Genomic DNA, 16030 nt, shown 5'->3' with positions numbered 1-16030 from the left:
CTACAATTTCCTATGGGAATTAACATGGAGAAAACACATTTTGTGACCCCCCTTTTTTCTTGGCCCCTGTTTGGCGAATCACCCCGAAACTTTCAGGATAGGAACTGACCGGAGCGGGACCAACGTTTTGAAACTTTCGCAAAGATTCGTCAACCAGCAGCAAAGTTATTGGGAAAAGAAAAAACGCTTTTTGAATAGAAAGAAGGTCCTAACTAGAACTACCTACTGGCGACCAGCAGTAGATTTTATATATATATATATATATATATATATATATATATATATATATATATATATATATATATATATATATATATATATATATATATATATATATATATATATATATATATATATATATATATATATATATATATATATATATATATATATATATATATATATATATATATATATATTCCTCCAGGTGCCCCAGAACATGAAGACGCCACTCCACGGAGGATGATTTACAAAACCTTTTATTGCAAACCACGGAAAGTAGCCCAGTCCTTGCTGTCCCTTACGCGTTTCAGTGTAACAAACACCTTAATCATAGGGGGAGGGGGAACTTGGCAAGATCCGGTGAGTACTTCACATCTTTTTATCCCATAGCGCAGTCACTTTCCAGTAAGTTGCATGCTGGGTAATGAAGTCAAAATTAAACCTTCCAGTAGGGTCCGTTTTCTTGCCAAAATGTTTTTAACCCCAAATTCTTTATCGTTTTGCACAGCCCTCCGGTGGGCTGCTGGGTTGCTTTCCTGATTCAAATTACGCATCCCTCGTGCTGGCAGGCAATGAAGATTCACGGCCTCGCAGTCCTGTCATTTTCAGGTGGTGCATCTTCCGCGGCTTGGAGCCTGCCGCGTACAACATTCCTCCAGGTGCCCCAGAACATGAAGACGCCACTCCACGGAGGATGATTTACAAAACCTTTTATTGCAAACCACGGAAAGCAGCCCAGTCCTTGCTGTCCCTTACGCGTTTCAGTGTAACAAACACCTTAATCATAGGGGGAGGGGGAACTTGGCAAGATCCGGTGAGTACTTCACATCTTTTTATCCCATAGCGCAGTCACTTTCCAGTAAGTTGCATGCTGGGTAATGAAGTCAAAATTAAACCTTCCAGTAGGGTCCGTTTTCTTGCCAAAATGTTTTTAACCCCAAATTCTTTATCGTTTTGCACAGCCCTCCGGTGGGCTGCTGGGTTGCTTTCCTGATTCAAATTACGCATCCCTCGTGCTGGCAGGCAATGAAGATTCACGGCCTCGCAGTCCTGTCATTTTCAGGTGGTGCATCTTCCGCGGCTTGGAGCAGGACTGCGAGGCCGTGAATCTTCATTGCCTGCCAGCACGAGGGATGCGTAATTTGAATCAGGAAAGCAACCCAGCAGCCCACCGGAGGGCTGTGCAAAACGATAAAGAATTTGGGGTTAAAAACATTTTGGCAAGAAAACGGACCCTACTGGAAGGTTTAATTTTGACTTCATTACCCAGCATGCAACTTACTGGAAAGTGAATGCGCTATGGGATAAAAAGATGTGAAGTACTCACCGGATCTTGCCAAGTTCCCCCTCCCCCTATGATTAAGGTGTTTGTTACACTGAAACGCGTAAGGGACAGCAAGGACTGGGCTGCTTTCCGTGGTTTGCAATAAAAGGTTTTGTAAATCATCCTCCGTGGAGTGGCGTCTTCATGTTCTGGGGCACCTGGAGGAAAGTTGTACGCGGCAGGCTCCAAGCCGCGGAAGATGCACCACCTGAAAATGACAGGACTGCGAGGCCGTGAATCTTCATTGCCTGCCAGCACGAGGGATGCGTAATTTGAATCAGGAAAGCAACCCAGCAGCCCACCGGAGGGCTGTGCAAAACGATAAAGAATTTGGGGTTAAAAACATTTTGGCAAGAAAACGGACCCTACTGGAAGGTTTAATTTTGACTTCATTACCCAGCATGCAACTTACTGGAAAGTGAATGCGCTATGGGATAAAAAGATGTGAAGTACTCACCGGATCTTGCCAAGTTCCCCCTCCCCCTATGATTAAGGTGTTTGTTACACTGAAACGCGTAAGGGACAGCAAGGACTGGGCTGCTTTCCGTGGTTTGCAATAAAAGGTTTTGTAAATCATCCTCCGTGGAGTGGCGTCTTCATGTTCTGGGGCACCTGGAGGAATGTTGTACGCGGCAGGCTCCAAGCCGCGGAAGATGCACCACCTGAAAATGACAGGACTGCGAGGCTGTGAATCTTCATTGCCTGCCAGCACGAGGGATGCGTAATTTGAATCAGGAAAGCAACCCAGCAGCCCACCGGAGGGCTGTGCAAAACTATAAAGAATTTGGGGTTAAAAACATTTTGGCAAGAAAACGGACCCTACTGGAAGGTTTAATTTTGACTTCATTACCCAGCATGCAACTTACTGGAAAGTGAATGCGCTATGGGATAAAAAGATGTGAAGTACTCACCGGATCTTGCCAAGTTCCCCCTCCCCCTATGATTAAGGTGTTTGTTACACTGAAACGCGTAAGGGACAGCAAGGACTGGGCTGCTTTCCGTGGTTTGCAATAAAAGGTTTTGTAAATCATCCTCCGTGGAGTGGCGTCTTCATGTTCTGGGGCACCTGGAGGAATGTTCTACGCGGCAGGCTCCAAGCCGCGGAAGATGCACCACCTGAAAATGACAGGACTGCGAGGCCGTGAATCTTCATTGCCTGCCAGCACGAGGGATGCGTAATTTGAATCAGGAAAGCAACCCAGCAGCCCACCGGAGGGCTGTGCAAAACGATAAAGAATTTGGGGTTAAAAACATTTTGGCAAGAAAACGGACCCTACTGGAAGGTTTAATTTTGACTTCATTACCCAGCATGCAACTTACTGGAAAGTGAATGCGCTATGGGATAAAAAGATGTGAAGTACTCACCGGATCTTGCCAAGTTCCCCCTCCCCCTATGATTAAGGTGTTTGTTACACTGAAACGCGTAAGGGACAGCAAGGACTGGGCTGCTTTCCGTGGTTTGCAATAAAAGGTTTTGTAAATCATCCTCCGTGGAGTGGCGTCTTCATGTTCTGGGGCACCTGGAGGAATGTTGTACGCGGCAGGCTCCAAGCCGCGGAAGATGCACCACCTGAAAATGACAGGACTGCGAGGCCGTGAATCTTCATTGCCTGCCAGCACGAGGGATGCGTAATTTGAATCAGGAAAGCAACCCAGCAGCCCACCGGAGGGCTGGGCAAAACGATAAAGAATTTGGGGTTAAAAACATTTTGGCAAGAAAACGGACCCTACTGGAAGGTTTAATTTTGACTTCATTACCCAGCATGCAACTTACTGGAAAGTGAATGCGCTATGGGATAAAAAGATGTGAAGTACTCACCGGATCTTGCCAAGTTCCCCCTCCCCCTATGATTAAGGTGTTTGTTACACTGAAACGCGTAAGGGACAGCAAGGACTGGGCTGCTTTCCGTGGTTTGCAATAAAAGGTTTTGTAAATCATCCTCCGTGGAGTGGCGTCTTCATGTTCTGGGGCACCTGGAGGAATGTTGTACGCGGCAGGCTCCAAGCCGCGGAAGATGCACCACCTGAAAATGACAGGACTGCGAGGCCGTGAATCTTCATTGCCTGCCAGCACGAGGGATGCATAATTTGAATCAGGAAAGCAACCCAGCAGCCCACCGGAGGGCTGTGCAAAACGATAAAGAATTTGGGGTTAAAAACATTTTGGCAAGAAAACGGACCCTACTGGAAGGTTTAATTTTGACTTCATTACCCAGCATGCAACTTACTGGAAAGTGAATGCGCTATGGGATAAAAAGATGTGAAGTACTCACCGGATCTTGCCAAGTTCCCCCTCCCCCTATGATTAAGGTGTTTGTTACACTGAAACGCGTAAGGGACAGCAAGGACTGGGCTGCTTTCCGTGGTTTGCAATAAAAGGTTTTGTAAATCATCCTCCGTGGAGTGGCGTCTTCATGTTCTGGGGCACCTGGAGGAATGTTGTACGCGGCAGGCTCCAAGCCGCGGAAGATGCACCACCTGAAAATGACAGGACTGCGAGGCCGTGAATCTTCATTGCCTGCCAGCACGAGGGATGCGTAATTTGAATCAGGAAAGCAACCCAGCAGCCCACCGGAGGGCTGTGCAAAACGATAAAGAATTTGGGGTTAAAAACATTTTGGCAAGAAAACGGACCCTACTGGAAGGTTTAATTTTGACTTCATTACCCAGCATGCAACTTACTGGAAAGTGAATGCGCTATGGGATAAAAAGATGTGAAGTACTCACCGGATCTTGCCAAGTTCCCCCTCCCCCTATGATTAAGGTGTTTGTTACACTGAAACGCGTAAGGGACAGCAAGGACTGGGCTGCTTTCCGTGGTTTGCAATAAAAGGTTTTGTAAATCATCCTCCGTGGAGTGGCGTCTTCATGTTCTGGGGCACCTGGAGGAATATATATATATATATATATATATATTAACGCTTCCCAACTTCGTCTTCTCTCACAAAGTCAAGCACTCCCGGGGGGGGGGTTCGTATCAGTTCTTATTTAATCAGCAGATAATCAAAAACAGAAAAACAGACGCGTTTCGGAGATTCCTTCATCAGTGTCTAGTTACAGACACCGCGCGCAGACATTTAAATTCATTTACGTCATTCACGTTGCAGCACAATAGATGACGGTGATACAAGCCTCGCTATTGCATTTTTACAAGGCGGCCATCTTAAAACAGTGTAATCATCATACAATATTCATTATTATTGCCATAATTCATTCCATTACCTAGTACTCAAACCGAGTGCGTTACCGTGAGTGATTTGGTATCACATATCTTAACATGCCGCGTTTGACACGGTCTCACATGGGATACTTTTGCAGCGTCTGGGTGAGGCAGGTATCTCTGGTTCGGCATTTGATTGGTTTCGCTCCTTTCTAGCTGGTCGATCGTTTAGGGTTGCCACACCCCCTTTTGAATCCAAACTCTATTCCATTGAGCAGGGAGTTCCTCAGGGGTCGGCTCTCAGCCCCACGTTGTTTAATCTGTATGTGCGGCCGTTGGCTGAGGTCGCCAAGCAGTGGGGCCTGACTATGGTTTCCTATGCGGACGACACGCAGTTGGCGGTCGCACTAAATGGGGATTCCGACTCTGAGGCCTCTAGATTCAGGGAGGGCTTAACTGCAGTGGCAGGCTGGATGACGGCCAATTATCTATAACTTAATGCTAAAAAGACGGAAATTCTTATCGTTGGGAAACAATGCAGTCTTTGGGGTGACCAGTGGTGGCCCCCTGAGTTGGGCCCAGCCCCCATTCCGGTCCCTGAGGTCAAAAACCTGGGTGTCTGGCTCGACTCTGCCCTTAGCTTCTGCGGCCACACCAAAAAAGTGGCGGCCGCTTGCTTCGGGGTCCTGCGGGGAATGAGGCCAACCCTGAAGTTTTTTGATTCCCCCACTAGGCAGTTGATCATCCAGGCTACTATACTCTCTTGGCTCGACTATGCGAGCTCGCTTTTGGTGGGAGCCAATCAGGCGGAAGTTATCCGGCTGCAGCGAGTTCAGAATGCGGCGGCCAGAGCCTTGGTGGGTCTGCCTAGATTCTGCTCCGTGAGGGAAACTATCTTGAAACTTCATTGGCTGCCCATGGCTCAAAGGATTGAGTTTAAGATTCTTTGTCTCTCCTTTAAGATCCTTAAGCTATCCAACCCCCCGATTCTGGAGCACCTTCTCAGCCCTTATGTCCCTCCTCGCTGTCTGAGGTCACTAGGCCAAAATCTGGCAGAAGTTCCACGTTTCAAACGTTGCAGAGCGGGAGGGCACTCCTTCCGCGTTTTGGCAGCTAGGCTTTGGAACACATTACCTGCTCATATTCGTGCCCTTGAGAACCTGCTTCTATTTAGGAGGGCCATTAAAACTTATCTTTTTCCCTCTGGTTCTAAGGTTATTTCTTAGATCATTTGTTTTCCCTGCTTCTCGTTTTCTCTGTTAGCCTTCCTGTTTTTTGTATGCCTCTTTCTGCCTGTCAGAGCGCCGGGACGCCCCTTTGCTGGGGCAGCTGTTGCGCTATACAAGAATGCATAACATAACATAACATGTAGTTCGTAATATGCTATATAGCATTCCATTCTATCAATTTCCAAACGGCTTATTGAGGCATGTGTTCTGATAATCAGAACCACTGCTTCAATTTAGGGACAGACATACCATCAAATTAAGCCGTGTATCGGCACTTAATTGAACCGCTGTAACATAATAACGCCATATATTGGCCCCATTTCTCAATATGACAATATTGCGAACATATGTTATTGGGGAACTAATCGCCGTCAATCGGCGAAACTCAAGTTATCAGTAACACTCCTGTTATTGGTACTAGTACGTAGGAAAGAGTAGAAAGGGGGGGGGGGGGGAAGAGAGAATCGAATTCCAGCAGGGCTCAGAGTGTGGCGATACTGCATGTATCAAGTGGTGTTATATCAAGAGACATATTTTCGGAGTACATTTTCCAATATTCATAATCATCTCCCCAAGTGTACAACTAATTCTTCTCCACTATTCAGACCATAAGGAACCTTAGTATGTAAATCAATTATATAGCGGGATTCCAGTCGCCGCAGTCTTTGTACTCTATCTCCACCCCTAGGATTTATGGGCACATGATCCAAACCAAAATATTGCAACAGCTCCCTGTTGCTCTGATGTTTAAGGGCGAAGTGTCTGGCTACTGGATAGTTGACATCTTTATTCATTATGGCGCGCTGATGTTCAAGGATGCGCATTGTGACATTATGAATTGTACTCCCTATATATCTCAGCCCGCAGGGGCATGTCAGGCAGTAGACAACATGTGTGGTGGAACATGTAATGAATTTATCTATCACTCTAGGTCTTTTTAATCCTTGGATGTTATATCTCAAGGTCTTTTTGCTGTTACTGCAGGCCCTGCATTTTCCGCAGGGAAAGAAACCTTTCATTTCTTTGAGTGTACCTCTTGTCTGCGTGATAGGTGACTACGGACCAGTTTATCTTTGAGTGACCGGGATTTCCAAAATGTGATTAATGGTACTGATGGAATATCCTTGCCCATCACTGAGTCAGTCTGAAGAATATGCCAATTTCTTTGTAGCATTTTCCTTAAGGTATTGGCGTCATCCGAAAAGGTTGTAATCATACGGAATTTGCCGGCCTCATTTTCTTTCTTCTTACCTACTATATTCGCATCTTTCTGCGTTAAGAGTTCTTTCCTAGGAATTCTTTTAACTTTATTGAGTGTCGATGTCAAGACATCCTGATTGTGACTTAATTTGATGGTATGTCTGTCCCTAAATTGAAGCAGTGGTTGTGATTATCAGAACACATGCCTCAATATACCGTTTGGAAATTGATAGAATGGAATGCTATATAGCATATTACGAACTACATGTTAAGGTATGTGATACAAAATCACTCACGGTAACGCACTCGGTTTGAGTACTAGGTAATGGAATGAATTATGGCAATAATAATGAATATTGTATGATGATTACACTGTTTTAAGATGGCCGCCTTGTAAAAATGCAAAAGCGAGGCTTGTATCACCGTCATCTGTTTTGCTGCAACGTGAATGACGTAAATGAATTTAAATGTCTGCGCGTGGCGTCTGTAACTAGACACTGATGAAGGAATCTCCGAAACGCGTCTGTTTTTGTTTATCTGCTGATTAAATAAGAACTGATAAGAACCCCCACCGGGAGTGCTTGACTTTGTGAGAGAAGACGAAGTTGGGAAGCGTTATTATTGACAACGTGGGGCACCACCACGAGACAGCACCCACCTGCGAGTGACTTGGCTTTTTGGTGTAAACTTGGGAGCAATATATATATATTGAAAGAATGCAGGTACCAATTATGAATTTGAAAACAGTTCAACAAATGCGCGTCTATTATGATGCCATGCAGTAACTTTGAAAATCTGGTACACTGCATTATGGGACTTGTATTGTATGAACTGGTCATGTGACTTTTAAAATAAAGCGCACGCACGGATGCACGTTGCATTTCACCTTTTTCCTACCTGTGATCAAGGCTATTCGCCGAAACGCGTAAGGAGTTGGAAATAACTGTGTGGCTGTGCCTTTGAAATAAACGCTTTGTCTCCTGAAATGGGCCTCAAGTTTTCTGCTGTGTTACATGTGATGGGCTGCTCCGTGCCCATTGTTTGATGCCGCCCTGTAGGGTCAGAGGCTCCAGTACTCGGAGACTTTTTGGGAACATTAATGAGGAGCCTGACCCACTCACAATCACCAAACCTATTGAGGAGGTGCCACTAGTGCGAAACAGGTGATTGCTTGAAGGAAGGGATTCGGAAGGGATGATTTCTCATTTCGATCGTTCTTGTAGACAAGTGTTTTTCAGAGGCAAAGGATGTAATTGAAGATCAACAAATCCTACAAAGCACATGCATGTTGGAAAGAATATCTTATTGAAAGAATGCAGGTACCAATTCTGAATTTGAAAATATTTCAACAAATGCGCGTCTATTATGATGCCATGCAGTAACTTTGAAAATCTGGTACACTGCATTATGGGACTTGTATTGTATGAACTGGTCATGTGACTTTTAAAATAAAGAGCACGCACGGATGCACGTTGCATTTCACCTTTTTCCTACCTGTGATCAAGGCTATTCGCCGAAACGCGTAAGGAGTTGGAAATAACTGTGTGGCTATGCCTTTGAAATAAACGCTTTGTCTCCTGAAATGGGCCTCAAGTTTTCTGCTGTATTACATGTGATGGGCTGCTCCGTGCCCATTGTTTGAGGCCGCCCTGTAGGGTCAGAGGCTCCAGTACTCGGAGACTTTTTTGGAATATATATATATGTATATATATATATATATATATTCACCGAAAAAACCATAGGTTTCACACACGTTATAGTTAGGAATTAGCATTTAAAAAACCTTGCAAATTCAGTGAAAAAACCATAGGTTTCACACATGTTATAGTTAGCTGGAAATTTTACTGATAAAAAACCAATGAAATTCCCCCGTTATAGTTAGTGCAGGCAACTATAACTCACGCGACCGCAATCCTCTGCTGATGACATATGTGTCTTTATGAAAAAAAAATATTTGTAATATATGTATAGCTATAATTTAATGGAAGAAGACATGGGCAAATAAGTGTCTAAATACAGTATTAGCATCAGCAGAAGATTGCGGTCGCGTGAGTTATAGTTGCCTGCACTAACTATAACGGGGGAATTTCATTGGTTTTTTATCAGTAAAATTTCCAGCTAACTATAACATGTGTGAAACCTATGGTTTTTTCACTGAATTTGCAAGGTTTTTTAAATGCTAATTCCTAACTATAACGTGTGTGAAACCTATGGTTTTTTCAGTGAATTTGTACGTTTTTTTAAATGCTAAGTTACTTTACGCCATTCGTGGCGTACGCGCCCACTTAACGCAGTTCGTTCCGTGCGCGCACGGTGCGCTTCGCGCACCGTGCGCGCACAGTGAGCACGCGGTGCGCTTCGCGACCCGCGCGCCCACTTTACGCAGTTAGTGCCGTGCACGCACGGTGGGCACGCGGTGCGCTACGCGCACCGCGTGCCCACGTTACGCTAGATGGGGCATGTACGCACGATGCGCTTCGCGCACCGTGCGCACATGGAGGACATATGATGCGATTCGTTGTGAAAGGTAATATTTTTATTTTTCGCAATGGTATTATGCCATGCACAAATGGTGCACTTCGGGCACCATTTGCACATGGGGTGGGGAGAGTATGGATATATTTTTTTTTTTTATTAATTTTTACCGTACGCGTACGGTAAGCGTAATCGGCGAAATTATCGAAAAAATTAAAATTCCGTTTTTGGCCTTGGGGGATCTTTGAGGACTCCCTCAACATGGCTAGGTGCTTAGGAGCTGTCTAAACAGCCCCTTTACATGTTTTTGGCCTTTGTTTTTTAACCCCCTCTCAGACTGCGAGAGAGAAAATGGCGGCCGCCGCTTCCTGGTTTCGACCGATTCGAATGTTTACTAAGATCTAACAGCCAATCAGAATCGCGCTCGCGCACGGCGGCGTGCGCGTACGGTAAGCGCACCGTAAGCGCACCGTAAGCTGGCTCAGATATATATATTGATTTAAAGGCTATTTTCTCAGAATCTACTGAACAGATTTACACCAAACCTACAAAAGGCACTTCCTTGACCTGTAGACTACCTCTCTGCCACATTTCAAGGAACTCTGTTCAGCCGTTCGGGCTGTAGCTGTGTCTAAAGGTCCTATGGAAAAATGCATGGGAAAAACGCGTTTTGGGACCCCCCTTTTATCTCAGCCCCCGCTTGACGAATCCCCCCGAGACTTTCAGGGTAGGAGCGGAGCGTAGCGCCCCATTAGTTTTGAAAATTTCGCGAGGATTCGTCGACCGGCGCCAAAGTTATTCCAAATAGAATGTTGCGGTTTTCCTATGGAAACAGGGTCCTAACTATAACTACCTACTGGTGACCGCCAGTAGGTAATATATATATATATATATATATTCACTGAAAAAACCATGGGTTTCACACACGTTATAGTTAGGAATTAGCATTTAAAAAACCTTAGAAATTCAGTGAAAAAACCATAGGTTTCACACATGTTATAGTTAGGAATTAGCATTTAAAAAACCTTAGAAATTCAGTGAAAAAACCATAGGTTTCACACATGTTATAGTTAGCTGGACATTTTACTCGTAAAAAACCAATGAAATTCCCCCGTTATAGTTAGTTCAGCTAACTATAACTCGCGCGCCCGCAATGCACTGCTGATGACGTCACATATTACATCACTCATGACATGGTCAGTGACATCACTCATGACATCACTGATGACATCTCAAATGACATCACTGATGACCTCACTGATGACATCATCCAGTGAATGTGTGTTTTTCTGAAAATTAAATATGTTTTATATATGTATATCTCAAGGTCGATGGAAGAATAAATGGGTATATTACTGTCTAAATGGATGATTTCTTTTTGAAAAATTGATTGTGTAACTGACTGATTAAGTGTATCATAGTGAATACATGGCTTAGTGAGTAATGTTTAAATATATAAATATCTGTATCAGTCTCTCACTTTGTGTATAAGTGGCTGCATGGGTTGGAGAGTAGCTACATGGGTGTCTATATAGGTTATTAGTTGGTTTTTTTAGTATCAGTATGAGTGTCTGCATGGTTCGGTGGGGGGTATGACGTAGTGCATAGGTGCATGAATGAGTGACTCACTGTTTGTATGTGTTGAACAGAGCATGTGTGCAGGACTGCATGGGTGGATGAGTGTGTGTATGGGTGTGTTAGTGAGTGAATGACTGTCTCAATAGTGTCTTTATGAGTAACTACATATGTTTAAAACTAGTATATGTGACTATTGGTTTATATATGTGAGTATATGTGAGAGTGAGAGATTGAAAGAGTTCCTGTATGAATAAGTATGTATTTCTATAAGTAATTGTTTAAAAGACTAAGTATGTGTAAGTTTCCGTAGAAGTAAGTGTGGTGGTGTGTGTATAACTGTATATGCAAGTAAATGTATGTTTGATTCTTTATTAGCATGAGTGACTATGTGTGTGAGTAGCTCTATGGATGAGTGACATTGTGTAACAGGATGTATAGGTGTATGAGTACATATGATAAGTGAGTACATGTATGAGTGACTGTATTGGACTGTTGGTGAATGAGTGGATGTGTATGTGGATCTTAGAATTACTGAAGAGGTTGTTGTAACTGTTATTGGTATGTCCATTGTTTTGTAAATTTTAGTCTCTATTTTTGAATGTGTGTATCAAAGGTTTTATTAGGGGAAGAGGAGGTCTGCCACTCTATCACAAGGATGATGTCATCAGTGAGGTCATCAGTGATGTCATTTGAGATGTCATCAGTGATGTCATGAGTGATGTCACTGACCATGTCATGAGTGATGTAATATGTGACGTCATCAGCAGTGCATTGCGGGCGCGCGAGTTATAGTTAGCTGAACTAACTATAACGGGGGAATTTCATTGGTTTTTTACGAGTAAAATGTCCAGCTAACTATAACATGTGTGAAACCTATGGTTTTTTCACTGAATTTCTAAGGTTTTTTAAATGCTAATTCCTAACTATAACATGTGTGAAACCTATGGTTTTTTCACTGAATTTCTAAGGTTTTTTAAATGCTAATTCCTAACTATAACGTGTGTGAAACCCATGGTTTTTTCAGTGAATTTGCAAGGTTTTTTAAATGCTAATTTTTTTTTTTTCTTCTATTTTTTCTAACATATTTTTATTTTAATTTTCTTACCTTTTATAAAGACTATGATTAAATTTTTAAAATTCTTTAATATGTTTTTTTTTATATATTTTTTAAAATAAACATGTAAAATTTATTTGCAGTACTTTTTTTCTATTTTTTTTTTTATTTTTTTAGTACGCGTACCGTAAGCTCACGGTAAGCGTACGGTTTACGCAACGTCCGTAATTTTCCTACGCTGCTTGTGTATAGTTACGCAATTTGCGTAGCCGCGCGTACTCCGCGTGGGACGCGTACGCGTGTACGCTACACGCGCACGTTACGCGGAAGTGCCGGGAGTGACTGTTATGCGCATGCGCGCAAGCGCGTGTCTTTTTTACGCGCATGCGCACTTTTGACGTAAGCGTACCGTAAGCGCACCGTAAGCGTACGGTAGGTCATGTGATCATGAAACACAACTTTTGATTGGTTGAAACTACTTTCAGTTCTAGAACTCTCCTACACCACACCCATTCCCCTCATTTCTGCTTGTGATCCCTTGGGAGAAGGAGCTGGTTTGTCTTTGGGATACGATGGCAGAACAGCAGAGCTCTTCTGAGAGTGAGGCTAGCACTAGCAGCACTGTCTTGAGGCAGAGATCGAGGAAACAAAAGCCCTCTTATGTATGGGATTATTTTACTTTTCCTGAAGGCCAGCAAAAGGTAAATGCACCCTTAGTGACTTGTAAGCTGTGTAAGCGTGTACTTTCTAGAGGTAATCCTAACAGGAAGTATTCCTTTGGGAATCACACCATGAAGAGACACCTCCAGGATGTACACAGAAGGACACATGGTCATCTTTTTGGAGGTAACTCTTCAGAAAGACAAGCCAGTACATCCACAGCAGCTCAGCCTGAACCATCATCTGCAGGGCTGACTCCTTCTTCTGCAGGTCAGGTGAGCCCTTCATCTGTGGGGGGAGAATCTCCTTTTGCTGGCCCTCTGGAAATCAACCCTCGATTTCGGAAGGTTGATATTCGATGCACATTTTGTCAAGATCTAATTTGCTATAGGGAGACCAGTGTTTCCCTAGTGAACAACAAAATAGATCAGCACATTTGTCGCTTTGAATAATTTTCCCATGCTTCCTTTCCTCTGTCCCTGCATGAGCACAACGGTTCTTTTAAGAGCCAACCTTATCTTTCATCTTTTTTTACATATGTTTTTAAAAACTTTTTTTTATTTTTTTTTACCGTACGCGTACGGTGCGCGTACTTTTTTTTTTTTTTTTTTAAAAAACACTAAAAATCAATAAACACATTACAAGGTCCTTGAGAGACTACAATTATTATTATTGACTTACCATACTCACTCAAACCCTTAAACTATTCTTTTTTTTTCCAGTACACCTTAATTTATTGTGAAAACATACTCCATATTATTTTACATGTTCCTCACATTTAAATTTCTCCCAAAACAGAAAATGATAAACGCAACTACAACAAAAACAATTTCCATTTCTATTATTCATTTCTTAAGTTACCACATACATCCCCTCTCAAACTGTAAACTCACCTTTATAATTAGTTAGTTGTGAAAGAAATGTGACACTCAAACAGCAGATTATCAGAGCCAGGATCTCTGTTGTGTTCACCTCTCTCCTCGTAGCAGAACCGGATAATGGCAAACTTTCCTTCTATTTTTCCACACATATACATGTAAGTTTCAAATCTCAGTGCTTCCCCCTTTTTTTCAAATGTAATCACACATTTCTATTGGTTGAAAACCAACCCTTTTCCAAAAGTACCCTTCCCCCAACTTGACTTCTGCCTAGTACCCTTCCCCCAACTTGACTTCTGCCTGCTACCATAGCAACAGCTCATGGAACACTGCTGTGTTGAGTTAGGTCAGAAGTTCGCCAAACAATGTTTCAATTCCACAGAGCAAGAGTGCTTGACTTTTCAAACCTAACAGCAAATCCATAGTACTGTTCTTTGGTAACACATTTTTTTGTACCAATACAAAACATGCTTCTTTTAATTTACACATACAGCCTAGTTTTTATTCTAGAATGGTATGAAACAGCCAATCAGTTCTTTTTGTTTTGAAAAAAATATGTATGCCTCCATTTCCAAACTGTCTTTCTTTTCATATTGCCATTCTACTGAAAGACACCTCCTGAGTGCATCCAGTTCTCCTTTGAAGATGTTCACAGTGTGGATTGAAGGGCACAGCTATGTCTTCTGGAGTGAAAAGTTTGCAGAGAAAACAGATATGGTGAGAGACCTTGCTTTGCCAAATGTAGACATTAAATGGATTGGTCAGAGAGGGTTAAAGTGGCACCAATTGATGCCATTGGTGAAATCCTTCATGCAAATCCAACACCCTGACCTCATAATAGTGCACTGTGGTGGCAATGACCTAGGCACTTTGACTGGGGTAGGTCTGGAAATGCTTATGAAGGACACCTTTGCACAACTGTTTTCACTTTTCCCTAAAACTGCCTTTGTGTTTTCCAACATATGCCAAAGGCAAAAATGGAACTGGTCCAATCATTTCTGTCCACAGATTGACAAAGCAAGAAAGCACGTCAACAAATCTGTTTCTGCTTTCCTCCGTGACTATGGTATGGGTGCCATTTACCACAACAACTTGCGTTATGACATGCAAGACATTTATAGAGGAGATGGTGTGCACTTCAATGATGAAGGGAACAGAGTCTTCCTTTTGAACCTTAGACTCTGCATCGGTACTTACTTGTAGGTACCACTAAAAAAATGACTTCATAAACACAACAGCTCTTTTTAGAGCTCCCTAATATCTAAACTCTTAAATCTGCTTTTCATTTATTTTTTTTTATTTTTTTTTACCGTACGCTTACCGTAAGCTTACCGTACGCGTACCCCGTGATTTTTTTAAAAATCAATAAATGTTTTTTTTGTACTTTTCTGTCCTTCTTTGACCCCCTTACAAATGTTAGGGGGTCTGTAACTCTCCTCATTGCCCCCTTTTCTTGTTTTCACTCTTTTTTTTCAGAGTGAAATACACAAAATGGCGGCCGCCGCTTCCTGGTTTCGGCCGATTCAAATGTTTACTAAGATCTAAGAGCCAATCAGAATCGCGCTCGCGCACGCCACCGTACGCTTACGGTAAGCGTACGGTAAGCGTACCGTAAGCGGGCTCAGATATATATATTGATTTAAAGGCTATTTTCTCAGAATCTACTGAACAGATTTACACCAAACCTACAAAAGGCACTTCCTTGACCTAGGGACTACCTCTCTGCCAAATTTCGAGTAATTCTGTTCAGCCGTTCGGGCTGTAGCTCGTTCTAAAGGTCCTATGGAAAAATGCATGGGAAAAACGCGTTTTGGGACCCCCCTTTTATCTCAGCCCCCGCTTGACGGATCCCCCCGAGACTTTCAGGGTAGGAGCGGAGCGTAGCGCCCCACCTATTTTGAGAAATTCGCGAGGATTCATCGACCGGCGCCAAAGTTATTCAAAATAGAATGTTGCGGATTTCCTATGGAAAAGGGGTCCTAACTATAACTACCTACTGGCGACCGCCAGTAGGTAATATATATATATATATATATATATATATATATATATATATATATATTATTATTATTTATTTGTTATTATTATTTTTTTTCTGGAGACCTTACCTGCTGGATCATCTTAATTCCTTCAGACAATCTGAGGTGCTTGCGGGGAGGAAATCTCTAAAATGTGTAATCTTTATTAACCCAAGATGTGTGGCACTTGGCATTGCTGGAAATAAACATGAGAAACGACAAAAATAATGCA

Source organism: Triturus cristatus, chromosome 2_2, assembly GCF_964204655.1.
Source record: "Triturus cristatus chromosome 2_2, aTriCri1.1, whole genome shotgun sequence".
NCBI lineage: Eukaryota > Metazoa > Chordata > Amphibia > Caudata > Salamandridae > Triturus > Triturus cristatus.
This window is presented reverse-complemented; position numbering follows the sequence as displayed.